The sequence below is a fragment of the Felis catus genome, chromosome F1 (assembly GCF_018350175.1).
Source record: "Felis catus isolate Fca126 chromosome F1, F.catus_Fca126_mat1.0, whole genome shotgun sequence".
Classification (NCBI taxonomy): domain Eukaryota; kingdom Metazoa; phylum Chordata; class Mammalia; order Carnivora; family Felidae; genus Felis; species Felis catus.
The window spans coordinates 45,366,088-45,393,758 of NC_058384.1; the positions used below are offsets into that span (position 1 = coordinate 45,366,088).

Consider the following 27,671-nt stretch of genomic DNA (forward strand, 5'->3'; position numbering starts at 1 on the left):
CAGATTCTGTGTCTCCCTCTCTCTCTGCCCCTTCCCTGCTCACACTCTGTCTCACTCTCTCTCATAAATAAATAAACTTTTCTTCCCTGCTCAACTCTGTCTCACTCTCTCTCATAAATAAATAAACATTAAAAAAAAAAAGAACATCAATCTGGTTATACTACAAACTGAGTAATAGTTTAGGTATAAAGTATTGAAAATAATATAGTTAAGTATGACTTCCAAAATAGTCAAAATCATAAAATTAAAAATGACTTCTAATGCTAGAATCATAAAATTATTATTGCCTTTTCTCTAAAAGAAATACAATGTATGATTTATTATGTAGAATGAGGTACAGATACAGAGAAGTTAACTATTAGTACTTCTAAAGTCGGGTATAGGCAATAAATATGTATTATACATGTATATGTATGCAAAGTGTATATAATCTTTGTGTGTATGTATACATACATGTATCAAGCACATATAAACTCATATGTATTCATGCATATGTACACGTGTGTATGTCTCTCTCTCTATCTTTACCTAAATACCTGTTATACAGAATTTGCATGTCTCCTTAATCACAATTTTTAGTGGTCATACGGATATGTTTATTAAATTTATTTAAAATTATGTTTAGAATTATTGTTATTCAATTTCTCTCTCATGTGTTTGAAATACTAGTTCCTCCAAAGTTTTTGACTAAAGGGTCTGAGGATGCAAAAGAAATGCAATGGGGCCACAACAATTGCCTCTCAGGTTTGGGAAGACATCCTTTCTAGAATGTAATGTGATGAGGATGTGATGATGTCACAATAATGGGGGATTCAATCTCTTCAGGAAAATTTGTCTTATTTGTAAAATGAGAATAATTAATAATTACTATCATTCACAAAATTTTAAAATTAATATAAAAATAAACTGACATATTTAAGCCTTAGTAAAATAAATTTTTTAAAGTTTTTTTTTTAATGTTTAGTTTTGAGAGAGAGAGAGAGAGAGAGAGAGACAGGGAGTGAGGGGTGGGGGGAAGAGAGAGATGGTGACAGATTCCGAAGTAGGCTCCAGGCTCTGAGCTGTCAGCACAAAGCCTGAGGTGGGGCTTGAACCCACAGACCATGAGATCATGACCTGAGTCAAAGTCAGATGGTTAACCGACTGAACCAACCAGGTGCACCAAAAATAAATTATTAAGAGCATATTTAACCTATATCCCCAATGGTGTTTCCCTGGTGCTTATAATTCTAATGGTAGAGATTTAGTTCCTACAGGCAAGTTAAGAAAAGGAAACAACAGTGCCGGGCATTGTATTCGTTTCTAGAGCTCTAAGAATAAAGACTTGGTTTTCTGCTCCCAATGAGCCAATATCTAATGAGGGGAGATGGACAAGTGACACAATAATAACAACAGTATGTGATACATGGTGTGATAGAATTTTGCAAATAATGTTACATTGTCACAGCTTGGGGACATTTTCTTGAGATCATGGAAAAAATACCTCTTAGCAAGGGCTACAAATCTGGAGACCCATATTATTAGCCAGGGGGAAAATAGAATATGCTTCATTTTTTAGAAAATCAATTTATTCCAAATACTTAGAACTTATCCTAAAGGTATAGATATAGTAGAAGAAGAATTTGGGGAAGTAAGTGCTGTATTTTTATCCAGAACATGAAGGATATTTTGTAATATAGAGGAATTTGAATTTTTGTTCTGAAGATCGTGGGAACTAGTAAAGGATTTTGAAGGAGAGCACTACAGATTCAGAATTGTACTTTTGAAAATTTGTGATACATTGTGAAAAATGGAGACTTCTCGATTATAAATTATTATTGTTAAATGATAAACTACTAACCCAATGCAGTAGTAGCATGGGTGGCAAGGAAAGGAAAATAAATTATATCTTGTAGATTAATTATACATAAGCAAGAAAGAAGAGCTACTTGGTATACCTCCCAGGCTTCTAGCTTAAGAAACTAAGTAATTATTGATGCTTTTTAAGGGCAGAGAACAGAGGACAAGTTTATTATGGGGAAAAGTAAGGCTATTTTTATCCATGATGCATACGGGACACTCAAGTATAAATAGAAGTTGAATATATGAGACAAATAAAAAAAATAAAGGACTGAGCAGAGGATATTGATTGATTTGAAATAAATTAGCAGATGTCTGTGTCTTGTACGTGGAATAAATTTCCCAGAGAAAGGGGTTAGAGTAAGGAAAAATGACTGAGGACAAGATTCTGGGTTTCACTTGCCTTTAAGTACCAGACAAATGAAAGAACAAAACAGTTGCCACAAAGTTTAGAAAAATCCCTGAAGAAGATGGTTTTTCTTGGCTATGAAGGAGAAACTGAGAGTTATGTATTTAACATATGTTTATTGAGTATCAAACATATGCATCAATTCCAACAGATACTCAGTTAGATACCAGAGATAACATATAGAACAAGAATGCCAGTGTCTGTCCTCAAAGATCTTAAGCCTGGGGGGAAATGAAGTTAATTGTATAAGGAATTAAAATATAAGTTATAAAATGAGAGATACACTTCTGTAGGGGGAACACTGGAGAAGGTACTAGTCTACATTTGGGGAGTCATAAAAAGCTTCCAAGAGGAAGCAGTATATAAATTGAAGTCAGGTATGAGGAATGATAGGATGCTGTGAAGAGAAAGGCAGAAGGAAAGACATCTCTGAAAGCTTGGAGGTCCAGGAGTGCACCAGATAATGAAAGCCAGCTAAAGCAATTTAAATATAAAAAGAAAACAGAGTGTGGTAGAATAGGGTCATTAGTAGAGGTAAGGAAAAAGGCTGGAAAATTAAGAAACAAAACTATTGACCACATCATTTTCTTCAAACACTCTTCTGTTCCCCCCCCCCCCCCCCCCCGTGGCTAATTGTGGTGGCAGTAACTGTGGTGGCCTTGGATTAAATTTGGTCCCAAGGAGAAGATGTATTTTCTCTCAACCTAAGTAAAAATAAGGAGGACATCTCCAACCAGGTTCTCTGCTATTTACTATCTACATAATAATGGAAATACCACCTAACTTCTTTGAACTTTATTTTCATTATAAAAAAAAATGATGGCAATTTTAGTACCGTGTATTTTAGAATAGAATTCTTATGGGAAAATATTAATTTAAAAAACTGCATATGCAAAGGTGAGATTGCTGCTAGAAATTTCTGCCAAGAGAGAGACTAATTTGTGTATTCCATATTAAGAAAATAATAATGGCTGAACTTTTCCAATAAAGAAAACATTTACTTGTATTCTCTTGTCTTATTCCCTTTACTTCTGTTCCACCAGAAAAGATGACAGTACTTTTGATTTACCACATTTTTAATTGGTCTCCTTGGTGACATGTTCCATATGTTTATTATTCATTTAGTGAAACTACTCTCTGAATTGAATACAATATTTGAATGCTAATTTTTCTACATCTTAGTCTTTAATATGAGTCTTCTTTCCAAACGCACAGCTACTATCATGAATCTCCTTTTATCATTTCAGAAACTCCTATCCGTATTTTTCATACTTGTTTGCAGAACAGTTTAGAAAGATTTCTCAAATAACAAATAAATCACACCCTTAACCTGGGAAGAAGTAAATCATTCAGTTGTTCTTACACATTTGAAACCATTGTAGGAAGGTCTAAACAAATCCCTGAATATACATTTGCTTAGTTTTGTGTCAAACTTAGTTTTGTGTCAACACTAGTACAACCTAGCATTGAATATCAATTTAACTTAGTTTTGTGGCAAGTATTAATTCACTTATTTTATTTTTATTGTATTGCAGTCTTTTTGAGTAAAATTATATAAAACATGTCCTTAGAAATATTGTACCTTTACAGTAGTGCTCATTTTTAATGTCTTCTTTTTTTAAATGTTTATTTATTTTGAGAGGGAGAGAGAGAAAGAGAGAGAGCAAGGGAGAGGCAGAGAGAGAGAGAGGGAGAGGGAGAATCCCAAGCAGACTCCATGCTGTCAGCGCAGAGCCCAAGGTGGGGCTCAGATCCACTAAGAGTAAGATCATGACCTGACCCAAAGTCACGAGTTGGACGCTCAGCTGATGGAGCCACCAGGAGCCCCTCATTTTTTACTGTCTTCTGATTTTCCGGACCTACTACGGACTACAGACAAAGCAGTAATTTGTATTATGTACAGTTAAAAATACTAAGTTATTAGACAACACAAACATAAACAAAGAACCTGTACTGATTCCAGGATGATATATTAGATAAATATCTCAGCCTCTGTCACTTAAAGGTAATTTTTTGTTTTTTGTTTTTTGGGTTTTTTTTTTTTTTCAATTTTTTATTTAAGGTTTATACACTTAGTTTAAATTCAGATACTTCAGGATGGTAGTTGATGTCTTGGTTAGAGGGTAGAGGATGGTGTATATATGAAAATGTTTCAAATTAAAACTGTGCTGGGGCTCCTGGGGGCTCAGTTGGTTAAGCATCTGACTTTTGATTTTGGCTCAGGTCATAATCTCACGGTTCATGAGTTTGAGCCTCTGTGCTGTAAGCATGGAGTCCAGTTAGGATTCTTTCTCTTTCTCTTTCCTTGATCTCTCTGCTCCCGCCTCCCTCAAGATAAATAAATAAACTTAAAAGAAAAATTGTATTTGTACCATCCCAAATATCTTCCAACCAAGACATCAAGTGCTATCCTTAACTGCTACAGACATTGTGGTGATTTTTGCAGTCCTCTGTAAAACTCAAACACAGTAATTTCCTCAGCTAATGATACTTGGGATCATTATGGTTACACAGGTATTACCCCGGTGCTGGAGATTGTTACACTTTTGATTTCAAACACTAAGCAGGATTGGATTTACCTTCCAAAAGGACTTTGATATCGATATTCCTCACACTCTAATCTCCCTTCTATCTTCACAGCATCTAAAGCTCAGGTAGATGGACAGCCCTACACGTTCACAGTCAGCATCTAGCCAGATACACTGAAAGAAAGCAACGTTATTTCTTTATTTTAATGGGGGAGAGTAAATCCCAAGCAGGCTCCATGCTCAGCGTGAGATCCTGAGCCGAAATCAAGAGTTGAACACTTAACGAACTGAGCCACCCAGGCGCCCTGCAAGGTTATTTCTTAAAGGCACAATGCTTATTGTAAAAGATTACACTTTAAACAAGGGCAAAAGCAATAGGTCAGCACACTTGGTTTAAAAAAAAGCAAATGTATTTGTAGGTCATGTTGAATAGGGCAAAACCTATAGAGGGCACATCATGCAGGATCCAGATTAGACTGGAGTTATTTCAGGCACATGGGTGAAGAGTTTCATCCTATCCTTAGTGAGGAGGAAAAAGAGATTTGTAATTCACTGTGTGTTCAGGTTCTCATTTCAGAGTATAAGTTCAGTTATTAAGAAAGTATTTTACTATCTTCGTAAAATTTTAAATAAAAGAATCTATGTAGATATTCTTACACGGCTATTTGCTGTCAAATCATCTGGAATACAAAACACGCACAGGTATGGTTACAGGGAAGATGCCCCTGTTCAGAGTGTAGATGAGGTCAGCTACCTTAGATTTGCACTTTGCTCATGCTCTATATGAAAACATGAACAAATATCAGGTGGAACTTTCAAATTTTAAAGCTGTCCATCAATAAAATGAACTCCTTAATAAAGTAGTGCATTCCCCACTGCTAGAATTGTTTAAGCAAAGACTATTAACCATGTTTCTGGGATATTACACAGGGACTTTCTGCATTAAGGCAAAAAACTTTTTTTCCATTCTAAGAATCTAGGTTTCTGTTACCTAAATTTCTTCTACATAAATTGATTGGCTTGTATGTTGTTATATTGTGGATTTTCTTTTTCTTAAAGATTTTCTTTTATTTAACATGAATATGTATAAAGTGTTTGACTAATAAAAGGGGGAAAGGAGATACAATTTGCCTCCAAGTGAAAATCCTTATCAATGAGAAAATTAACAGAGTCATTTGACTTCTGGTATAACATTGAGACTATACAGAGAACTATAGGTAGATGATCCAAGATGCTATAATAAATTTGTGAAATGGAAGATAAATTGAAAGATAAAAAGGAAGGTATGAATAGAAGAAAATTTGTCCATAACTGGACCAAGGATGTTTTTGAAGCTTATGGAAACAGATTGAGGAATTAATTGTACCTGAAATAGAGTGACAAAATGATGACTATAATTTGTGGAGGATCAGAAATATGACATAGATTATGATTCTGACAGATTAATTTTTTTAAGTTAATGTTATGTTTTAGTATTTTGTTGGGGAATTCCATGTTTTGCTATGAAAAAAAATGTGTGTGCTACATCTCTTATTAGGAATGCCCTTTCTTACTTGCTAAATTTGGAAGATGATATGAGTTGCATGAAGATTAATATTTATAATTATTAGGTTGTCACTATGTGACTTCCACTGGTCCAACGAATGATTTTAATCGCTTTATTAAGAGATAGAAAATAGCTTTCCCATGTGTTCTGAACTCCTTAGTATGCCCTACAAACTGCCTCATTTAATATGACAAGGTGTTTATTAAAAAAAAATTATGTGCCATATATACAGACATCCTTCATTCCATAGGAAAGATGACTTTCTTGATATGTACCAGGCATTGGTGACGCAAATTAAAAATGAATGATTCTCTGGATTTATGGCTAACTCTCATATTTTATGACCTTTTTAAAAACTAATTTTAGTGTAAATTATCCCAGAAATACTGCAGAGAAAATGTTTAGAAGCATAACAACTACATATAGTAAAACCCTAATAATAAATTATTAAACTATTTAAGCATTGGATGTTAACACTAGGCCCAACTCTAAAATTATGGTTCCTCAAAATTTTCTATCTTCTAAAACAAACTCCAAGATGTAATACAGTCTTCTACCTCATATCAAAAGTATATAAACATAATAAGTGATCCTGAATAATATGCATCTAACAAAAGAAATATCCATTATTGTGGATATTTATTATGTATTTATAATAATATTATATAGTATTTATTATACAGTGTTCTGATAAATTGATGTGCCACATTGTTTCAAATTCAGACAAATGTTAAAATATTATGTAGCAAGCAACAAATATGAAATACCGAATGGTCAACTGAGTGGAGGCTTTTGTTACTTTGTTCAACCACTTTCATCCACTAATAAAAATTTCAAAATTACATATCATATGCACAAATTACTCCATCTTTTAAGCTTATGATAATCTTTGGGTCCTCTCACATAAATAAACAAATACTTAAAATATGTTGATTTTTTTCCCCATATATCCCTGTACTTTGGTTTTAGTGCCCACTGAAATACAAAGTAAATTAGAATAACTTATTGATACTTGCACATAACAAAAGTACTGTGTACGTAAGAAACAATCATGCAATTATATTTTAATACTTTCCATTACTCTTATATCATATCATACAGCTAAATAAATATATTATAATATATATTTAATGTTTATAAATTATACCATATATATTTAAATATATTTACTTAAAATTTATCAGATGTTTAATATCATAGGCCAGAAAATAGACACATAGCAGTGATACAGATGGACAAGGTACCTGACCTCAGAGAACTTTAGACTCCATCAAGACCTTTGTCACCAAGTGAGCTGGGCATAAGTTCAGGTTGCATCGTCTGAATTTGAGTTAAGCTGCCCTGTATTAGTGTCAACCGCCATGCAATGTAGTTCACTGACATATGGACAGAATCCTATAACTCATAGTCCCTTCATGTATTCAAAACAGCATATTTATGTGGATTTTAAATGAATTCTCTAACGAATGAATGCAAGTAGTAAATTGAATTAAGTGAAACATGCTATTTTTCCACCCAATTATAGTTCTTAAAGATCTAAAAGAGAAACATCTGTTTGAGCCAGTTATAGAGCGGGTTGCTGACTGAGAACGGCAGGAGGGCGCGCAGTTAATCATCTGTACTCCTGCAAGGAGCCCGCTCACCAGTGTGAATTACTAAGGAGGGCTTCCTGAAGGATAAGACACTGCGCAGTCTCCGCGTAAAAAGCAGTAAAAGTCACAGCGGGGAGAAAAGGGAATTGGCACTTTAACAAAAGGAGGAGGAGTTTTTAACAGTTACATTGGTAGCTCAGAGGTTTGCATCAGCACTTCTTTCCAAAACATGGAGTAAAACCTGCTGTACAATAAGGTATTAGTCTTAAATATAGCAAATAAATTAGCAAATTTACTGTATCTTAACAAGGTGTTAACTTGAATAAACAGCATGTTGGATCAACCTTCTGTTTAATTTGTGTACATGCAGCAGAGAAGGAAGCCAAATTATCCAAGTTGGAAACAGATGTAGGCAAACAAGAAGTGGAGCAGAGCATATATATTTTATTCTCTATAGTAGAAATCATCTGCTTACTCAAAATTCAGTCTTTACCTTACTATGCAATATTAGTGATAACTGTAAACATTTATGATTTCTGCATTATACACATGAATTCTAAAAATAAAACCTCGAAACATCTTTATTGCCATTTTTGTTCTGTATGGTATACTTCCAGTGCTGAGAATCTAGACTTTTTCTTCTTCCTTTGTTCCTTTTCTTACTCATTAATTTATTTCTTCCTCCCTCCCTTCCTGCCTTCCTGCTTTCCTGACTTCTTTTTTTTTCTTTCTTTTAAATCCAGTGGAAAGGGAGTTTTTACATCCTTTTCAAAGCTTAGTCTTTTTTGTTTGTTTGTTTGTTTGTTTGTTTTCTTCCTTCTGGGCTAAATCAACATTTCTTTAGATTTTCTCCATCATCTAGATTTCCCAAACTGGTACTACATTTATGGATTTTCATTTTCAGCTTTTTGTGTTCCATCTTGATATTTCACCTCTAGAAATCACGAATTAATTTTACTGAAACTAATGAATTAGTAATATCAATATTTCCATAATTTTTAACCAAAGAAATGATCACATAAATAGAATCATAGGCATATGTTACCACATGAACCACCAATGGAAGCATTGAAACGATTCAATCTTCAAAGAGTGGCAAATAGACATTTTAAATTCCCTGAGAATGTATCTTTATAAATGTCTCCGAATCTGGTTTGAACTTCTGTTTGGTATTTAGGAATCAGAGTATACTTATACAACGGTAATTTGTCTTCAGGAAATCATTTCAACTACTCCAAAGATTGTAGGAATTAATGGAATTTGTGTGTCCCATTTATGAAGTAAACCAGTTTTGAGTCAGGCCCCAAACAAAAGAAGGCTCTGCAACAGGTCCGGTCTACTGTGTATTAATGTGCTTTGATCACAGACCATGTGGCCCAGCTCATCTAATGGTGCTTAAAGTGTTGGTGGCTGATAGTGATGCTGATAGGAGCCTTGCACAGACCCATACAGGTCAATCATTATATAGACCATTAGAATTTTGGAGTGAGCCATGTGAATAACTAGTTTTTTGAGAAGCAGCTCTTGGCCTGCTGCTGGGCTTTAGTAGAGACTGAAAAGTGGACCATAAACCACCAAATTACCATGCAATATGAACTGCCCATCATGAATTGGGTATTGTCTGACCCACCAAGCCATGAAATTGGGTACACACAGTAGCACTTCATCATCAAACGGAAGTGGTCTGTATGACATGAGGCTTAACAGGCCCTGAAGGCACAAGGAAGATGCATAAGGAAATGACCCAAGCACACATGGTTCCTCCTCCTGCTGTATTAATTTCTCTTTCTAGTGCACAGCTAGCATCTCACAGGAAGTTCCCTTCAGTCAATTGAATGAGAAAACAAAAAACTCAGGTTTGGTTAATCCATGATCCTGCATATATTTGGGGCATTTCTCAAAAGAGGACAGTGCAACACTATATCCCCACTTTGGGATAGCACTACAGGATAGAGAAGTGAAATATTCCCAGTGGCCAGAACTTGAAAAGTGTGCCTGGTATTCATTTTGCTTGGAAAGAGAAATAGCCAGAGGTACAGGTCTATATTGACATATGGGCTATGGACAGTTGTTTGGTTGGATGATCAAGGTCTTAGAGGGAATGAGACTGAAAAACTGGTGACAAGATTCATGTGGAGATACCTCTCCAAATAGACACACAGTCTGAACATTTTTGTGTCCCAGGCAAAGGCTCACCAAGGGTAACTGCAATAAAAGAGGATTTTAATACTCACCTAGATAGGATGGCATGTGCTGTGGACCAGTGAACCATTTTCCCTAGCTACCCCTGTCAGTGGAAAATTGGTCATGATGACGGAGATGTAGGTTTGCATGGGCTTAGCTGTATGAACTTCCAGTCACCAAGGCACTGCTGAGTACCCAATCTTCCCACAAGAATGCCTTCAGTGTAGTACAGATTGCCTTATCTATCATCATGCAGTTCTCCACAGCATCCTTATTAACCAAGACATTTATTTCACAGGAAATGAAAGGTGGCAGTGGGTCCAATCTTGAGGAGTTAACTGGTTTAACCATGATTTTCCTGATAGAACAGCTGATAGAATGGGGGAATGGCCTTATGAAGCCTTAGTTATGGTGCCAGCTGGATGGCAAGACCTTCCAGGGTTGCAGTAATATCTCCAGGATGCTCTATATGTTCAGCACACTACATGTGTAGCGTGATTTGTCCCACAGTCAGAGTTCATGGCCAAGGAAATCAAGGTAGGGAAATGGAGGAGGCTGCTCCATTGTTACTGCAAGTAAATCACTAACAAAATGTATGCTTCTTATCTCCCTGACCTTAAGTCTGGGGAGTCTTGAGATCTTAGTTCCAAAGAGAGTAATGCTTCTGACAAGGAACATGACAATGATAACATTGAACTGAAGTGGAGACTTTGACGAGCCTGATTAGGCTCCTGAATTAACAGAAAAAAAAAATAGGGTTTCTGTACTCGTTGGAGTGATTTTTTGATCAGGGTAACATTGGGCTGACTCAACAATGCGGATTAAGGAGGGTATGCACAGAATGCAGATCCTCCAGGGTGCCCCTTAATATTCTTAGGCCCTGTCATTCAAGCCAGTGGTGACTCTCCTAACCCAGTTCAGGCTGGACTTCTAATGGCCCAGATCCTTCAGGAATGAAGGTTTGGGTAACTTCACCAGAAGAAACAGTGACCAACACAAGTGCCTGCTTCTGGAATGTTAGTGGAAGAAGCTTGTTATACATACCAGTTATGATCATGTGACCTGTTGGAGACACATGGACTGTAACAGTTATGAGTATTTCTTCCTTATTTTGATGTGAATATGTTTTTGTGTATACATACTAACATCACACAACTTTTTGTTGTTTTTCTTTCCTTTCTCTTCCTCTAATCATATAAAATAAGATTAAGGTTAATAGTGGTTAACTTTACATCTCTGTATTTAAGCTACAGGATATCAATGAGAGAGTATGAGTCAACAGGTAGAAAAATGATATCACCCAGAGACAAAAAAGAGACTCTGTATTCTTTTTGTGGAAAGGGTTAATCGGCTTGCAGGTGTATCAGAGACAGTTGTGGCATATTGAGTGGAAGCATGATTTTGTCGGTTTCCGTATTTGGAGATTAGCATAGTTTAAGAGATATGTGTGGGTGCTGAGTTGACAAGCGGTGAACTGTGGTGGCTTTGTGATGTGTCTACGTGGCTAGGCTTAACTACATTTTCCAGAATTTCCTGTATAGTTCTGGTTAGGGTGAAGCACAACAGAATGTTTTATGGGAGATTGGAGGTAGGAAAGGAAGCAGCAGCCATTCTGCAGCTCACGCATATCGTCATTCATCTACTGGCTCCTCCCATTGGTGAGAGGCAGTGGCAAGCACTCTAATTCCTCCAGCTTCCACTGGATCTTCCTTCTGCTTCTACTCTTAGACTAATGTAGGTATGGAGTTCCATGATGAAAGGCCTTCACTTCTGCAGGACAACCACACAACTAAGGTCAGAGGCCCTAGGAATTGACATTGGTTTAGACTCTTCTTGTGGCCTCCAGCTTTTGTTTATGGCTCCTTGATTGTTGTTGCTGTATTTCATATATATCTTCTCTCTATCACTGCCTACTTTGTAACCTTCAAGCTCCAGCTTCAGACACAAATCATAGGGATTTGACTTTATGGGATTGTCTCGTTAAGACTATTGCTTTAATGTCTAATATTGGAGTTTAGAGTCCATAGGCAGGCAATCAGGGAGGGAAGGTGGTATATAATCTCTTAGGGGTTCTGCCTCTTTGGTTGAACTTACACTGAAATATTTTCTTTGTATTCTGGAAATGAATACATTCTCTCTTAGAAATATAGAAGAAACAAATATGGTGTCACTAATTTATCCTTGATTTTCCTCAAGATCCATAATTACATCATGCTTTTTTCTCTGAAAGTCAGGAGTTGCATACTATCCTAAATATTGCTTATCTTTCTCCACTAGCAATAATTAATAGGAGAAAAAAGAGAAAATTTAGGAGTCAGGAGAAAAACAGATCAGAAAATCCACAAGACAATTGTTAGCTCTTGAAAAAATCAGTTTTTCTCTTTAAAATTGTAATAATTTCCTACCACAGAGAGGTGCTCTCACACTTGGTTCTCCAATATTTGCAAACCACTATAGTTCTAAAAGGTTGTACAAAAGATTTTCAAACACAGTATTAAACATAGGGCATTTTTATTTAAACATTGTTATAATCCATGACATGAAAAAAATAATTCTGTAGTCTTTAAAAAACAAAAGTTTGCCTGTGATAAAGTCATCCTTCCCCTACCTTTGAGCCATCATGTCAAAGGAACAACAGCCTCTAATATGTTAAGTTCTTGATGTATTATGTTTTAAAATAATACTTTATGTGCTCACCATAACTGAGGTTTCGGCATTATCTTGGTATATTTTACGCGTGCAAAAACTATGTACACCTGTCTTTTTATATCTCTTCCTAAGCTACATAAAACATTGTAATTTTTACTTATTTATGTTAAATAATATCACCTTTTGAAAGCAGCTGGTGATTTTGCCTGAAAAGCTGGCTGTTGATAGAAAACATTTTTCTTCTTTTATTTGGCTGAGTGTTTTGTAACAGAGGGAATATGGCTCTGTGGTCAGGCATTGGGCTGCAGAGATAACTATGTATTTTAACATAGTTAATGCTCTGCTTCTTGCCTGTCTTGCAACCAAGCACATGCCTCAACATCTCTGTGCCTTATTTCTTCCCATTGGTAAAATCGAGGTATAACAAAATGTCTACTTCCAATATTTGTTGTGCAGCCTAAATAAGAAAATTCATGTAAAGTTCTTCAAATACTGCCTGGCATATGGTAAATGCTCATTAAATGTTACCCATTATAATATTGTCTTCTGGCCTGCTAATAAACTACAAAAAAAAAAACCCATATGGATCTAAAGCACAAGATTTATAATTAACAAAAGAAAAAAAGGAAAGATTTCAGTCAATAAAAGTAAAATAGTGTATCTTTTAAGTATAGGCCTCTCCACAGAGATATTGATAAAATAATAAAAGTCAGACCAATAGAGGCACATAACCGTTTTATATCTAGCAGTTGGGTGCTTAACTCTACAGAACTTGGAAATGAAATCGTGAAATAGGACACATTTCCCTTTGCAGTTTCTCTAGATTCCCTGTGAATTTGTACAGGGCCAGTAGATACATCCAAGCACTATTTGATAAAACACTACTTTTCAAAAAGTGGGAACAGCACATAATTACCTCTGCATGGTATTTCTTTGGTAATTGCAGATAAATTGATAAAAATATCTCTACTACTAGGCAAGCAGAGTATTGATTGCAATTTACTAGGCTATAAGAAAAAGTGATTTTTCTCTCAAGTTTTAATATAAGTACTTACTTGTTTTACTTTATGGCAAATACAAACCTCATATCAGCAGCTGAAAGTCTTCATGGAAAAATCTCGTGAATGCTAATCCTCAAGATTGACTCTATATTTTTTGCTAGTATTTACCTGCTTGTTATTTTCCTGTTGAGCAATTTCTAAAAATTACATTTCCTATAGCTGGGAGTTTTATTAGTTCATTCTATCAATATATTTCTTAAATGCAGAACCTTCAGAACATCCTAACCATAATTCTTTTAGAAAGAAAAGCAGGGAGGTCTCAGATCTTTCTTTCTGCTTCAACATATCTTAACTACTCATGCGTTCACGCACACACATTTATTTTACATCTTACAGATTCATGGAAGAGCTCATTCCATTCTGTTTTCAAGTCTTGTTTATTTTTGCTTCTGTTGACATGCAGTCTCTTTCAAGGAAACCTAACTAACCCTTTATTCTGAAGGAAAGCTATGCACTGTATAGCTTTATACAGCTTTATACACTGTATAATTTTAATTGGGGATGTAATGTTTGGCCACCATATTGACTTTTGTCTAATTATTTACATGTTTTCATTTCTTCCCTGAATTGATCTCAAAGGAAATGTGTGTGCATTTATAGTTCATTTATCACTGATAGTTATCCCAAGTATAACAACATGCAGTCCATTTAGCTCTAATTATAACTGGTTTCACCCAACCCAAAATATGCTTTTGTACTGATTGTAGAGTTTTGGATTCATCATAGATTAAGAACCCATATCTGGGGCGCCTGGGTGGCGCAGTCGGTTAAGCGTCCGACTTCAGCCAGGTCACGATCTCGCGGTCCGGGAGTTCGAGCCCCGCGTCAGGCTCTGGGCTGATGGCTCGGAGCCTGGAGCCTGTTTCCGATTCTGTGTCTCCCTCTCTCTCTCTGCTCCTCCCCTGTTCATGCTCTGTCTCTCTCTGTCCCAAAAATAAATAAACGTTGAAAAAAAAATTAAAAAAAAAAAAAAGAACCCATATCAAAGTGAGAAACTACAGTGGGACTTTGATTAATTTATCGAGAGGAGTGGGGGTCTTGTACAGAAATGATGTCAGTGATGACATTGGTTTATGACGATAAACATTGGTTTATGTCAGCTTGGCATTGGACAGCTCTGACATGTTACCTGTGATACACAATTCATCAGCTCTTGGGAAGTAGTGCGAACACCTGGTTCAGCTGGTCAGCTGTGATTCCTCACAACCACCCATTCCGCCTCTAAAACGCAGTGATGGTTCTTAGTTCCATGGCAGAATTAGGTCACCCTAGTTAGTTTTATGTATGTGAACAAAAGTATCACTGAGGACAGCAAAAACAAATTTTAATTTATCAAGGATCATTCATCTAGTACAATATTTTATAAATAACTTATTTTATAATAAAATTAGTTGACAAACATTTCTATAAATTAATTGGCACATTTGATAATTTCTTGGAGAAATATACAAGAACCTACTAATGCTAAGTAGTGAAAGTTTAGAGCTGTTGCAAGCAGAAAAGGTAATTAATAATATATATAAATAATAATAGTCAAACTTCTGCCTAATCTGCAATCCTTTCTTCAGTTACATTTTTTCTAAAATATGTTCTTTTAGGCCAAAATCACTTAAAGACTGTTACAGAAGAACTCTAACCCAGAGAAAACCTACATGTAATAGACAGCTAGTAGAAGGCATATTGACTGACATTATTTAGCCAATCAGCTGATACATCATTTAAGCTCTGAAATTCTGAACAACTGCAGGTAAAGTGTCCTGAAACATATGGAGCAGCTGGGTGTCTTCAGTTTCCCTAACTTACTTTATCTTTCTTCCTTTTTCTTGCTCTTACTGGAAAAGAACTTAACTCAGTAGTTATTCTGTGAAAGGTGAAGTACTACAGTAAATGTTTGTTTTGAAGATGCTCCATTCTGAATAATCTGAATGAAGCATTTATTCCTATGGAGGTTTTGAATGTGCTTTCTATTCTATTCTGCCCAGAATCGAGCCAGGGATTAAGTTCTCCATGGCTCTACCCTGGCAGCATACTGCTAAAACCAAGTCATGCTGTTGGCGACATGGCAGGAGGGAGTAAAGATGACTAAAGAAAAAACACGAGCCCAAGATATCCATGTGCAGCTGACTCTTTATGGACTGAAGGGCAAATCAAATATGTGACCTACATGACTAAGGTCCATAATGATGTGGGATCCTTTCAACTGAGGGAGACGCTGGGACGGCCAGTACCTTTCCTCATGAGGAACTCTACCTGGGAGGAAACTCCCTCCAAAACTTCTGGTAACAACTGGGATGTAAATACAATAACTATTTTCTAGCATGACCAATAAGACCACTCTTAGGTCTAGGCAGTGCTTTCTCATCACAGCTTGTTTCCCACCAGAGGCAGGTCGCCACTGCCACCGCCCTTTGCCCCTGGGTGCAGGGCACCAGCTCTGCTCTTGCCAGAGCTCTGTCCAGGATAACTTGTATTTAAGGCAATCCTTTCTCCTGAGCCCTTCATGTGATAGGATGGGATCACAAGGTATCTGAAACTTCTCTGTTAATTGTGGCCCATATGAATTTTTTCACGGTCCAATTAAAAGGCTCGAGGATACTGAAAGGGAAGCTACAAGGGACTTTTTATGGTAGCGTCATGTGGAGCTTGAGCATTTAACTAGGTTCCTGAGGTACTCGTGCTATTTGTCTGTGAGAAATTTGGAACAGGAATCATATTGAAAGAATGGGACTAATTGAGTACAAATATAAAGGAACCTTATTTTTATCCTCCTGTCCATCTCCAACCACCCCCACCCCTTGCCATGAGATTCATTTTGCCTTTGCTTCCCTTGGGCAAAAGTAGGGCATACCCCATGCCTGCCATGCTCACTTTTAGATAACAAAAATCCTCCAATAACTTCCAATTTCCACACACAGTCTCCATTCAGTAATTATTTTATTCAATCCAGTGTATTAATTTAAACATTAGGAACTTCATTTTAAGTTGAAATACCCCTCCCTATCAGAAGAGAAGTTTGTGATCCACTCTGGGTGTTGCAGTGTGGAATGAAAGTTGGTACTTGGTTAATAATGTTGTGTGTGCCTGGTAGATATTTAAAGCTAACACTTTCACTCATGGTGTGTGAGTTCATCAGAGCCCACAGGGACTTTCTCACCTGGAGTTCCCTTAAGGAGACCCAAGAGCAACTCTATTCTGGCTGGTTACTTTGGGCCATTGCTTACATCTTGTCTTATGCAAATAGCCTGCCCATTCTGTTGCCAGGAATACCTATAGACCTTTGGTTTATATTGTGAGTTATTTATTTAAAAATAATTCAGTATCACAGGTGTGATTTTTATGTAATTTGTATTTGTAGGTACTTGGTAAACACTTGAAATACTTTAATCTGGAATACTCTAGGGGTAGTGTGTTAGCTTTTGAAAATTAAGAGCTTTTTCTATTTCTACTGAGAGAAATAAGGAATCCATAGAATTTTAAGTCAGAGGTTGATTTCAGTTAACCGTTGAACTATCACTATCCTGGTCTGTATTAGAGGATTTGTAAGTCAGCATTAAGGTATTTATATATGTATATTTGTTGAATTGGTAGTGATTGAGATATGTTTATTTACTAGTAAACTTGTGAGCTCTAGGGAGCTCTAACTAGCTAACTAGCTAACTAACTAACTAACTAACTAACTAACCAACATCTTTGCAGTGGGAGTTTTGGTCTATGCCTGTATTCAGTCCAAGGTACTGCCATGTTATGAGGGAATCTGCTGTCTTACAAAATGATAACATACTAGATGTAGAACAGAATACTGCTACAATAATAGGTGACATGACTCTCTGGGGTCTGTTTGTAAATGACTTTTTCTATGAGTGTGGTAGAATTTGGTATAAGCCTGGCTTTCATTGCAACATATCACCTGGTTGGGAGACTTTCAGAGAGAACACTTATAGTGTTCATGTATGTCTATTTGAAGCCTCTGGTCTTACAAGTGGCAATGTGAAGAAATTAGGTATTATCAGTACTCAACAGGTGGCCAACTTCGGCTAAGACCTCTCTATCCTTGCTTTGCTCTGATAACAGTGATCCTAGCTTTTGTTCTTCAGGAGGAGATGGGTCAGAAAACAATATACTGTACTTCTCAAGCTCAAGGTGAGCCATATTAGGCTATCTGAGTGGTCTTTATAAACCCTCTATCTTTTCACATTATATGAAAAAGGAAGTACCTCCCACTTTTCCCTTTGGGATTCTGGTTGGGAATCACAGCACATAAAGAACTCTCTCTAAAAGTCTTTTTTCTAATCTCTAAATTTTGACACTTTTATTGTCTTTATGTAATCCTGTAGTCAAGAAACTTAAGATTAAACAACAACAACAACAAAAGATCTTGCTTTCTATTCCATTTAGTTAATTAATTAATTAATTAATTAAACAAACAAATAAATAAAGGGCTTAATCTTATAAATTGTCAGATCATGACCTGAGTCCGAATCAAGAACTGGACGCTTAACCCACTGAGCCACCCAGCCGCCCCTCTATTCCATTTTAGATAGCAGACTAATAACTCAATTTGGAATATGGAAACAGTTTGCATCCATTGTGTTTGAGCCTCAGCCTAAACTGGGATGGAAAGTGAGAACTGAGATAGGTCAATTTTGATACCATACTATGCATGATAAAATATGACTGCTAAAGAATAATATATTCAGGTAAGCTATTTTATATTTTATCACATAATCTGGTTGTTTTCAGGCTACCACTGGACCATTTACTACAGTAAAACAGTGATTTAATCTAGTAAACCAATTGATTATGCCAAATTATAACTGGAAAAAAAATGTGTTACTCATATAAACATAAAATGAATGTATCTAAAAAATTATTTCATTGCTGAGGGGACTAGAGAGATACTAAAACTAGTTCAAAGGAAATCTGAAGAACAGTTATAGGCATTTAAAAATAGTAAAATAAGAAATATAAAAAATACCAGGCTGTATATGACACTGGTTAATGTCCTATGGGTCAATGAAACCATGAAGTTTGAGGTTACCTTTTTTCACTGATGAGAAACCTATAAGCTAAGATGTGACATTACAGTGTCCAGGTGCTAATCAAATAGTAAAGAGCAAAGTCTAACTCAGGTATATTCTCCTTGAGAATTAAGTAGTTTATCCATGATTGTTTTAAACAATTTCCCTGCATACCACTGAAAGGACATACCACATCTTTTTTGCCTTCTCTACAAATGTTGGGAAATTTTCCCTAATAAATGGCAACATATTTTTCATTTGAGTATACAAAGCAGTTTAACTATTTTAGATAATTAAATGAGAAAATAATGATGGATACTAAGCATACCATAGTATAAAAGATACACATTTCATATCCCTCAAATTCTTTGGACCTCCATTTTACATACTAATAACAATAAATTTGGCATAGCTGCTTTCTGGGGTACTATCTGATGCCATGAACAGTTAATTTATTTTTCTAACTGCTCAAACTATTAACGACTTTCAACTCTGTGCATCTCTTTTCATTTTTTCCTTTGTTTCTCTGTCAGCTCTCTGTTCTACTTTCCATTATAAGTATCTGGTTACATTTATCTTATTACTCTTCTTTGTACTATTTATAGTCTTTTTCTCATATTTTTCTTTGTCAGGGATTTACTTCTTTGCTAAATACTTACATCTTCTCTCCAGCTGTGAAATGTCAGAGCAATTAAGACCTGGTCCTAGACCACATTTTATTCACTCTACATTCTCTCTCCTGGTGATCTGATCCATGACTATTACTTTAAATGCCATCTGTAGAAAATAGTTTCTGAATCCATAGCACTAGTGAGACTCAGACATCAATACCAATTACTTAATCAGTATCTACGTATGAATAAATGAAAATCAGCTCAAAGTCAGCCAGTCCTAAACCAAACTCATCATCTCTCTCTCATTTTTTCTCCTTCACTGTTCCCATTTTAATGAATGACCCCATGGTGGAATCTGACTGTATAAGACAGATGTCCTAAATGCTTCCGCCCTCTCCCTCCCATATACAATACATAATTGAGATTTTACAAGTTCACTTCCTAAATATCCCTCAAATTCATCAATATTTTTCTACATCAATAACACTATGACTCTAAGCTAAACAACACCATCTCTTATCTGTATGAAAAAAGATCCCTCCTACTTAGTCTCACTAATATGTACTTTCTGTTCTCCAATTTCCCACACTATAAAGAAGATAGTCATTTTAGAAATTACATCTATTCCATTTGCCCTTTAAAACCCTTCAGTGGATTCTTATTTGTCTTAGGAGAAAGAGAAAATCTGTTTGAGCATGGCTCGCATAGTTATAAACAAGAGCTGTGGAGACACACTACCTGGGTTCAAATCTAACCTCTTTCACACTTCACCTGTATGAGCTAGGAACTGAGTGCCTCAGTTCTCAGATAAGTCATTAGTAGTACCTACTTGATATAATTGTTTTAAAAATAGGGGCACCTGAGTGGCTCAGTTGGTTAAGCATCTGACTTCGGCTCAGGTCATGATCTTGTGGTTTGTGAGTTCAAGCGCCACGTCGGGCTCTGTGCTGACAGCTCAGAGCCTGGAGCCTGCTTCACGTTCTGTATCTCCCTGTCTCTTTGCCCCTCCCCCACTCGTGCTCTGTCTCTGTCTGTCTCTCAAAAATGAATAAACATTAAAAAAATTAAAAATTGAATAAGCAAATACATATAAAGTTCTTTCAGCAGTGTCTTTCATTCAGACATCAATTTACCACTGTATTAGTATTACATTTTATTATCGTTTCATGATTATCTCCCTCTCAGTATCTGTAATTTAGCCATATATTGTTTGTTTTAGTTGTTGAAAAACTCACGCTTAGCCCCACTCCTGCATTTACACATGCTACTTCCTTTACCTGGAATGGTCTCTTACTCACCTTCACTTTTGGGGGGTCTCAACATTTATTGTGATATCCCTTAACACTGGCTCCACTTCTTCAAGTTGTACCTTTATTAAATTATCTCCATTTGAACCAAGTGAGTTGAGTTCTATTTTCTGCTGGGAGCCTGACTGATACAGAAGGTCTGCCCATGGTAGACATGAGGGAGCCTAGGCTAATGGAGATTGATCTCAACACATGCTTCTGTGAGCCTCATGGAAGAAAAAGAGGGTATAGTGATTAATTCACTAGCTCTTTACAGCTCCCTCCTGGAATGGACAGATTTCTGCTCAAGTTTAACTGGACAGGATAAGTCATAAGTCCACATCTCTCTTCAAAGAAAGAAGAAAAGTATAGTTACCATTTTCTTGGAAAAGAAGGTGAAGTAGGACACTTATGACTCCATTGACCCTTATGACTACCAAACTAAACATAAGCAAAGGCATGAGAACATGAGAATGTACAGATGGTTGGAGATTAATGACTATCCAGTGTGAGGGGAGCTTCGCATGTATTCTAGGATTAGACAGAAACATCTGTGGGGTGAGGTCAGTGAGGGCTATCATGTCATGCAAAATTTGTGTAATACTTTTTTTCTTAGAATTGAAAGGAAGGCATAGAAAAAAATCTGAAAATGAGACAGGATCATGTCTATATTTTAGAATACTAAGATTCAACCATCATATCCTGAGTATAGATTATTTAATGAAGGGAGATTATAAAAAACTGTTTACATACAAACTTGGAAATATAACACACTAGGCTTATTATCTCAGCATCTGGAATGTATATTTGACTAAGATAATAAATTATATGCTTTTCTATATTGGGCAGAGGTTTCTATTACATGAATCAAGGCAATTAATTAGACCGATTAAGTCGTTAGTTTACTCAATTAGCACTGACATAATCACAGTTTCAGAGAAAAAAAAAGATTGTTTGCAGTAGAAATATTTTTTAAAATATCCTTTAATCAGAATAATTATGTGGAAATATTCTATCAGAAATATATATGTAGGTGGCTCAGTTGGTTGAGGTCCAACTTCAGCTCAGGTCATGATCTCATGGTTCGTGAGTTCCAGCCCCGAGTCAAGCTCTGTGCTGATAGCTCAGTGCCTGGAGCCTGCTTCGGATTCTGTGTCTCCCTCTCTCTCTGCCTCCCCCCCACCCCCGGTGTCCGTGCTCATGCTCTGTCTCTCTCTCTCAAAAGTAAAATAAACATCAAAAAATTAAAAAAAAAAGAAATGTATATGTAAAGCAGCATCACATATCAGGTTTGAAATTTTCCAGATAATTAATAGCTCATAAAATTTTTATGTAAATCAATGGATATAAAATTAGAGTGGCCAAACACTGAAGAATTCTGAGATAACAATAAATATATGATGCAGAAATAAAATAGCACAAAATTTCTCTATGTTTTGAATGTAATATAATTTAATTATTGACTCTCACATACATAACTAGAGTATCATCAATCACCATATATTTTTTCTAAGTCACCAAAACTAATTATAGTCAGTAATCTTTACTCACTGAGACTAATCACTATACTACATTAAAAATCAATCTATTATGTGGTGTCTTGAAGGTCTGTTGGGTGTAGTGATTTTTATGAACCTCAAAATTTTATGTTGATTTCCTGAATACTTTACACAGATGTATCGAATTGTTGTCCAGCTTCTCTCTTGTAAGCAGTAAAAACACTGGTGATTTGTATTTCATCTTTGTGCTAAGTAAACAGCTCTGTATTGAAAAAATGTTTCATGAAAATTGCCATTCAGATAATTTTTAAATTAGAATATTGAAAAAAGGGAAATAAACTGAATTACAACAGGAAAATGCTGGATGAACGCAGGAGTAGAGGGAAAGTGACTCATCTTTATTTCAAGGGCTTCTTTACCCTTCCCTAAGACGTGTTTCTATTCAAAGATACGATGCTAAACACTTTAAGTTTCCCTTAGTTGATGCTTCTCCTAGAACTTGTAGGAATCAATTAAAATCTAATATTTCATGATTTTAGAGATAAAAATACTCCGCAGATGACCTAACCCATTACCAATACAGAAGCTGAAAAGGACATTAAACAGCAAAGTTACATCATTAGTAGCAGAGTAGGATCTATGTTTCCTGTTTGACAGAAATCTTTCCACCAAATCTCAAGTAAACCGCAAATAAATATTTAATGTTTACTATTATATTTATAGTTGAAACAAATTTTATCTACCTAAAAGAGTAGCATATTTTTTAACAAATGATACCAGAACAACTGAGCATCATATGCAAAAAACGAGCAAAAGCAAACAAAAAAGAACATGCATCTGCTCACAGACCTTACAGTCTTTACAAAACTAACCCAAGGTGCTTCATAGACCTAAGTATGAAAGGTTAAACTACAAAACTTCTAGAATATAACATAGGAGAAAACCTGGATCGCCTTGGACATAGCAGTGACTTTTTAGATACAACACCAAAGGCACAATCCATGAAAAAAAAATAACTGATAAGCTGAACATCATTAAAATTAAAAATTTCTGCAAAATTGTAGTGTCTTATAAAGCTTATGAAACAAAATTTAGTGTCTTATTAAATAAACATACTCTTATGATCCAACAGTTGTGCTCTTTGGTATTTACCCAGAGTAGTTGAAGACATGTGTGCATGTAAAATCCTACACACGTTTATAGTAGCTTTATTCATAATTGCTAAAGCTTGGAGGCAACCAAGATGTCCATCACTAGGTGGATGGATACATAAACTGTGATCCATCTAGACAATGGAATATTATTCACTGCTAAAAAGAAATGAACTATAAAGCCATAAAAAGACATGAAGGAACATAAATGCATTATTATTGACTGAAAGAAGCTGATCTGAAAAGACTACGTACTATTAGAAGTCCTGCTATATGACATTCTGAAAAGGCAAATCTATGGAGATAGTAAAAAGATCAGTGGTTGCCAGAAGTTAGGGAGTGGGGAGGAATGAATAGGCAGAGCGCAAAGGATTTTTAAGGCATTGAAAATACCTATGTGATACTATAATGACGGATCCATGCCATTATACATAGAATGTGCAACACCGAGAGTGAGTGGTAATGTGTACTATGGACTTGAAATGGTGTGATGTGTCAATGTGTGGGTTCACTGATTGAAACAAATGAACCACTCTGGTGGGGGTTGATAATGGAGGAGGTTGTGCATGTGTTGGGGGAAAATCACGGGCACATGGAAAATCTCCACTCTTTCTGTTTAATTTTGCTGTGAACTTATAAGTGCTCTAAAAAAATACGGTCTTTAAAAAAAAGAATAGGTTAATAAACACCCATATATTCCTCCTTCAACTAGAATCACTAATTGTTGCCATTTGCCATATTTGCCTTTTTCTCTCTCTTTTATATTTTCTCTCTCTTACTCCCTTTCCATCTCTCCTTTTCTCTCTCTCTCTCTTTTACACACACACCCGATTCCTTTACCGAACCATTTCAACCCAGCTGTTGCATCATGCATCTCCAAAGAACAAGCGTATTCAGCTGCATGACTAGCTTACTTGTATTAGGCTCAAGAAATCTAAATTTTCTATCATAATATCATCTAACATACAGTCTATATTTCTATTTCTCCTATTGGCCCAATGATGTCTTCACTCTTTTAAATCCAGGAGCCAGTCAAAAATCACACATATGTTTATCAAGTCTCTTTAGCCTCATTGATTCACTTTATAGGTTTAAAAAAACTTTTCTTTATATTAAGAGGCCTGGATAGTTTGGTTTGTAGAATTATCTTTGTCTTAATTTGTCTGATTGTTTCCTCCTAATTAGAATAATTTTCCTCAAGAACATTGCATAGATGATATTGTGTCCTTCTTATTACAAACTCATTTTGTTTCATAATTGGTAATGCTAATACGTGATAACGTTTTTAAGGGTGGTATGCTCCAGATTTCTCCATTGTAGAGGTTCTTTTTTCTTTTTGCAATTATTAAGTAATCAGTACAGTGAGTATCTTGTTTCCTATATCTTTATATATAAACATATTAATATTATATAATATATATATAATTATATATATAATATATTAAATATATATGTGTTATATTTTGCAGTGCAATTTATCATTGACTGTATTATTTAATTTTAATAAACATCTCATAAATATTTATGTTTATATCAATCTTAGAGATTTAAAGAACATTTTGTGTAAACGCACACAGTTAATAAACAATGAGATTGATGCTAGAATTTAGCTCTAGTTTTTCTTCTATTGTTCCCTTTTTGGGATACACGGTCATGTTTGGACAGTGTCTAACAATATATAGGCCAACCAAGATGTCAGAGTTTCTTAAAAACCAACAGTGACCATCTGAAATGAAGAGATCTAAGCATCTTATTTCATTTCCTTTGGCACTGGGCCCTTGGTGCATTTTGCTTAATGTGTTCGTTCTTCATTAACTTCCTTTTTATTCAGAGCTCGTTACAGTAAAAAACTCATCATACGGCGTGGTGAGAAAGGTAGACTGGAGCTTCTTTGTGTGATATCACTGAAGAATACATTTTCCTTAAAGTGTAGAGAAAACAAAATAGCACAAATGACAATAACAAATTAGTGGTTTCTTCTTAGCGTAGAGCCAATGTAAAGTTTTCAATCTATGAGTCATTGTTTGGGTAGAATCCTTTCTAAATGAATTGCATCTAAAATCTTGATTCTTTTGTGAGAGATGGTAGAAAGAGCTTGTCAGTCACCTGAATTTCAAATTCTGGTTCTTTCCAATATTGCCCATATGAACTTGGTCAAGTTAATGTCCTATTTTGTGGCCCCCGAAGTACTTTCCAAAGCTATTGTGAGATTAAAATATTTAATAATTGTAAGGGTTTTTAAAAGGTGTCATGCACACAGTAAACATAAAAGGTGGATGAGAGACAGAATAGTGATCAAGAGTCAGGGCTCTGAAGCTAGAGAAAGTGGGATATGACTCATAGCCTCACCCTTACTACTGCAATGTAGATATTGAATTTTGAATATTAAAATACTGAGTTTTTAATGTTTATTTTTGAGAGAGAAAGAGAGACAGAGAGAGAGAGACAGATAGAGCTCGAGAAGAAGAGAGGCAGAGAGAGAGGAAGACACAGAATCTGAAGCCAGCTCCAGGCTCTGAGCTGTCAGCACAGAGCCAGTTACATGACTCAAACTCAGGAATGGTGAGATCATGACCTGAGTTGAAGTTGTACACTTAACTGACTGAGCCACCCAGGTGCCCCTAAAATACTGATGTTTAATCACACTGTTGTGTTTTTTTCAGCCTGCCTCATCAAAGTTTGAACCTGGACACTTTGTGACTCAAGGCAGTAAGAAGTCAGTTTTGGACTTTTTTGGGTAAGTAAATACACGGAAGTTGGGAATCATGAAGAGAGAGGGGCTTTCTAAATGTATTTTGCCTCTCAGGAAGCAGGCATATCCTTGGTATTCTCAGTCTACTGAAGCCTACTCTGGTGGTCTGGGTCATTCATACTCATTTCTACTGTAGGAACCCTGGGCAGAACGTGATTTGAACTGATGGGAAGTTGTATCTTTGTTTTTCACACTTATTTTTAATGTGTATATGTGTGTACAAACATACACGCACACAAGCACACAGAAATAATGTGTTTTGCTGAGAGTATTGCCTTAGATCCCATTGAAAGTATAATGAAATATATAGTATAAATACATGATTACCTTTCTAAAACCCCTGAAATCTGAATTCTGGAACACATCCGGCCCCATGCATTTTTAATGGAGGTGTGACTACAGGTGTTAAGGCTCCAGCATTTTCCATTTCCCCCTCGTGACAGCCTGGCATATGGCTTGATAAACAGGCAAATATGAAGGAGACTTAAGGCAGATGTTTCCCATTTAAACTCTTTAAAGAGAAGACCTCATGAACTGACCTGGCTCTGTGACTCTTTGACCCAACACTGGTTAGCAGACAGAGATCTAGAATTTATCTACCAAGAGAGCTTCATGCTCTGGACTACAGACAGAAATCCATGTGTTGTTTGAGGAGTGATACAGTAGTGAGCCATAGATTCTGGCTGGTAAATGTGCCTGAGTGGGTCACTACAGAAAGAGGACAGATAGACCTGTAACATTCTGAGTCAGAGCCCTAATGAGGGTTATAGCCAAACTTCAAACCACAGTGCCAGTTGAGTACTGCCAGAGCTCAAAGGGCAGATCTGTGCTCATTAATTGCAAATTCTATTATCAGATACCAGCAGAGCACTCAGGGACCAGGAGACCTAGGGACATAACCATGGAGATGGTAAAAACCAAAGGGCTCTATTTAGATATCTCAGCAACCCCTTCCTGTGACTGGGATGACTTTGAACATCAAGGGTATCTTAAACTCAGTGAACCACAGATTCTACTTTAAAGATATTTTAGCAAGATGGAATAGAAAAAAAAACAACCTTGATTTCAAACAGTCATTTCATTTTTTTTTTTTTTACTTTATATGGTTGTACTATATAATCTGATCATACATTCATCCTATTATATACATACATGTTAAAACACTTGTAAATAAGCTCCCTTCCGATTTGGTTTTATATGTAAACTATTATAAGACAATTTTTAATTATTAAATAACTTCTAGATATATGGAAACATACCTAAATAAAAATGTATTTTATTTTCATAAAATAGTAATGAATTAGAATTTTAGTTTAAGATCATTTATAGTTTCAAAAGCCTTTACATTTTTCCAAAGAATTTAATATATTCCTACTGAACATTTCATTAAAAATGCCACAGACAGAATATGAGTTTTTCTAAGTATGACTTCTATCATTTTACTAAAATCAGTAAAAATAATTTTGTGCTTGGAGGGTTACTGCATTTCATCTCCCTCTCTGTAGAAATAGAATGAGAAAAAAGCAATAATAAGAGATGATAG

General features: G+C 35.8%; 1 long non-coding RNA gene across 2 annotated transcripts in view; it reads left to right on the top strand.

Moving 5' to 3' along the window:
- The window catches only part of LOC123382792, an 88,302-nt gene that overhangs the window by 14,750 nt on the left and 45,881 nt on the right, over positions 1-27,671 (top strand). For both annotated transcript variants that reach the window (XR_006591756.1, XR_006591757.1), the window contains exon 2: positions 26,040-26,113. This is a non-coding gene — a long non-coding RNA (uncharacterized LOC123382792). The remainder of the gene's footprint in view (positions 1-26,039; positions 26,114-27,671) is intronic.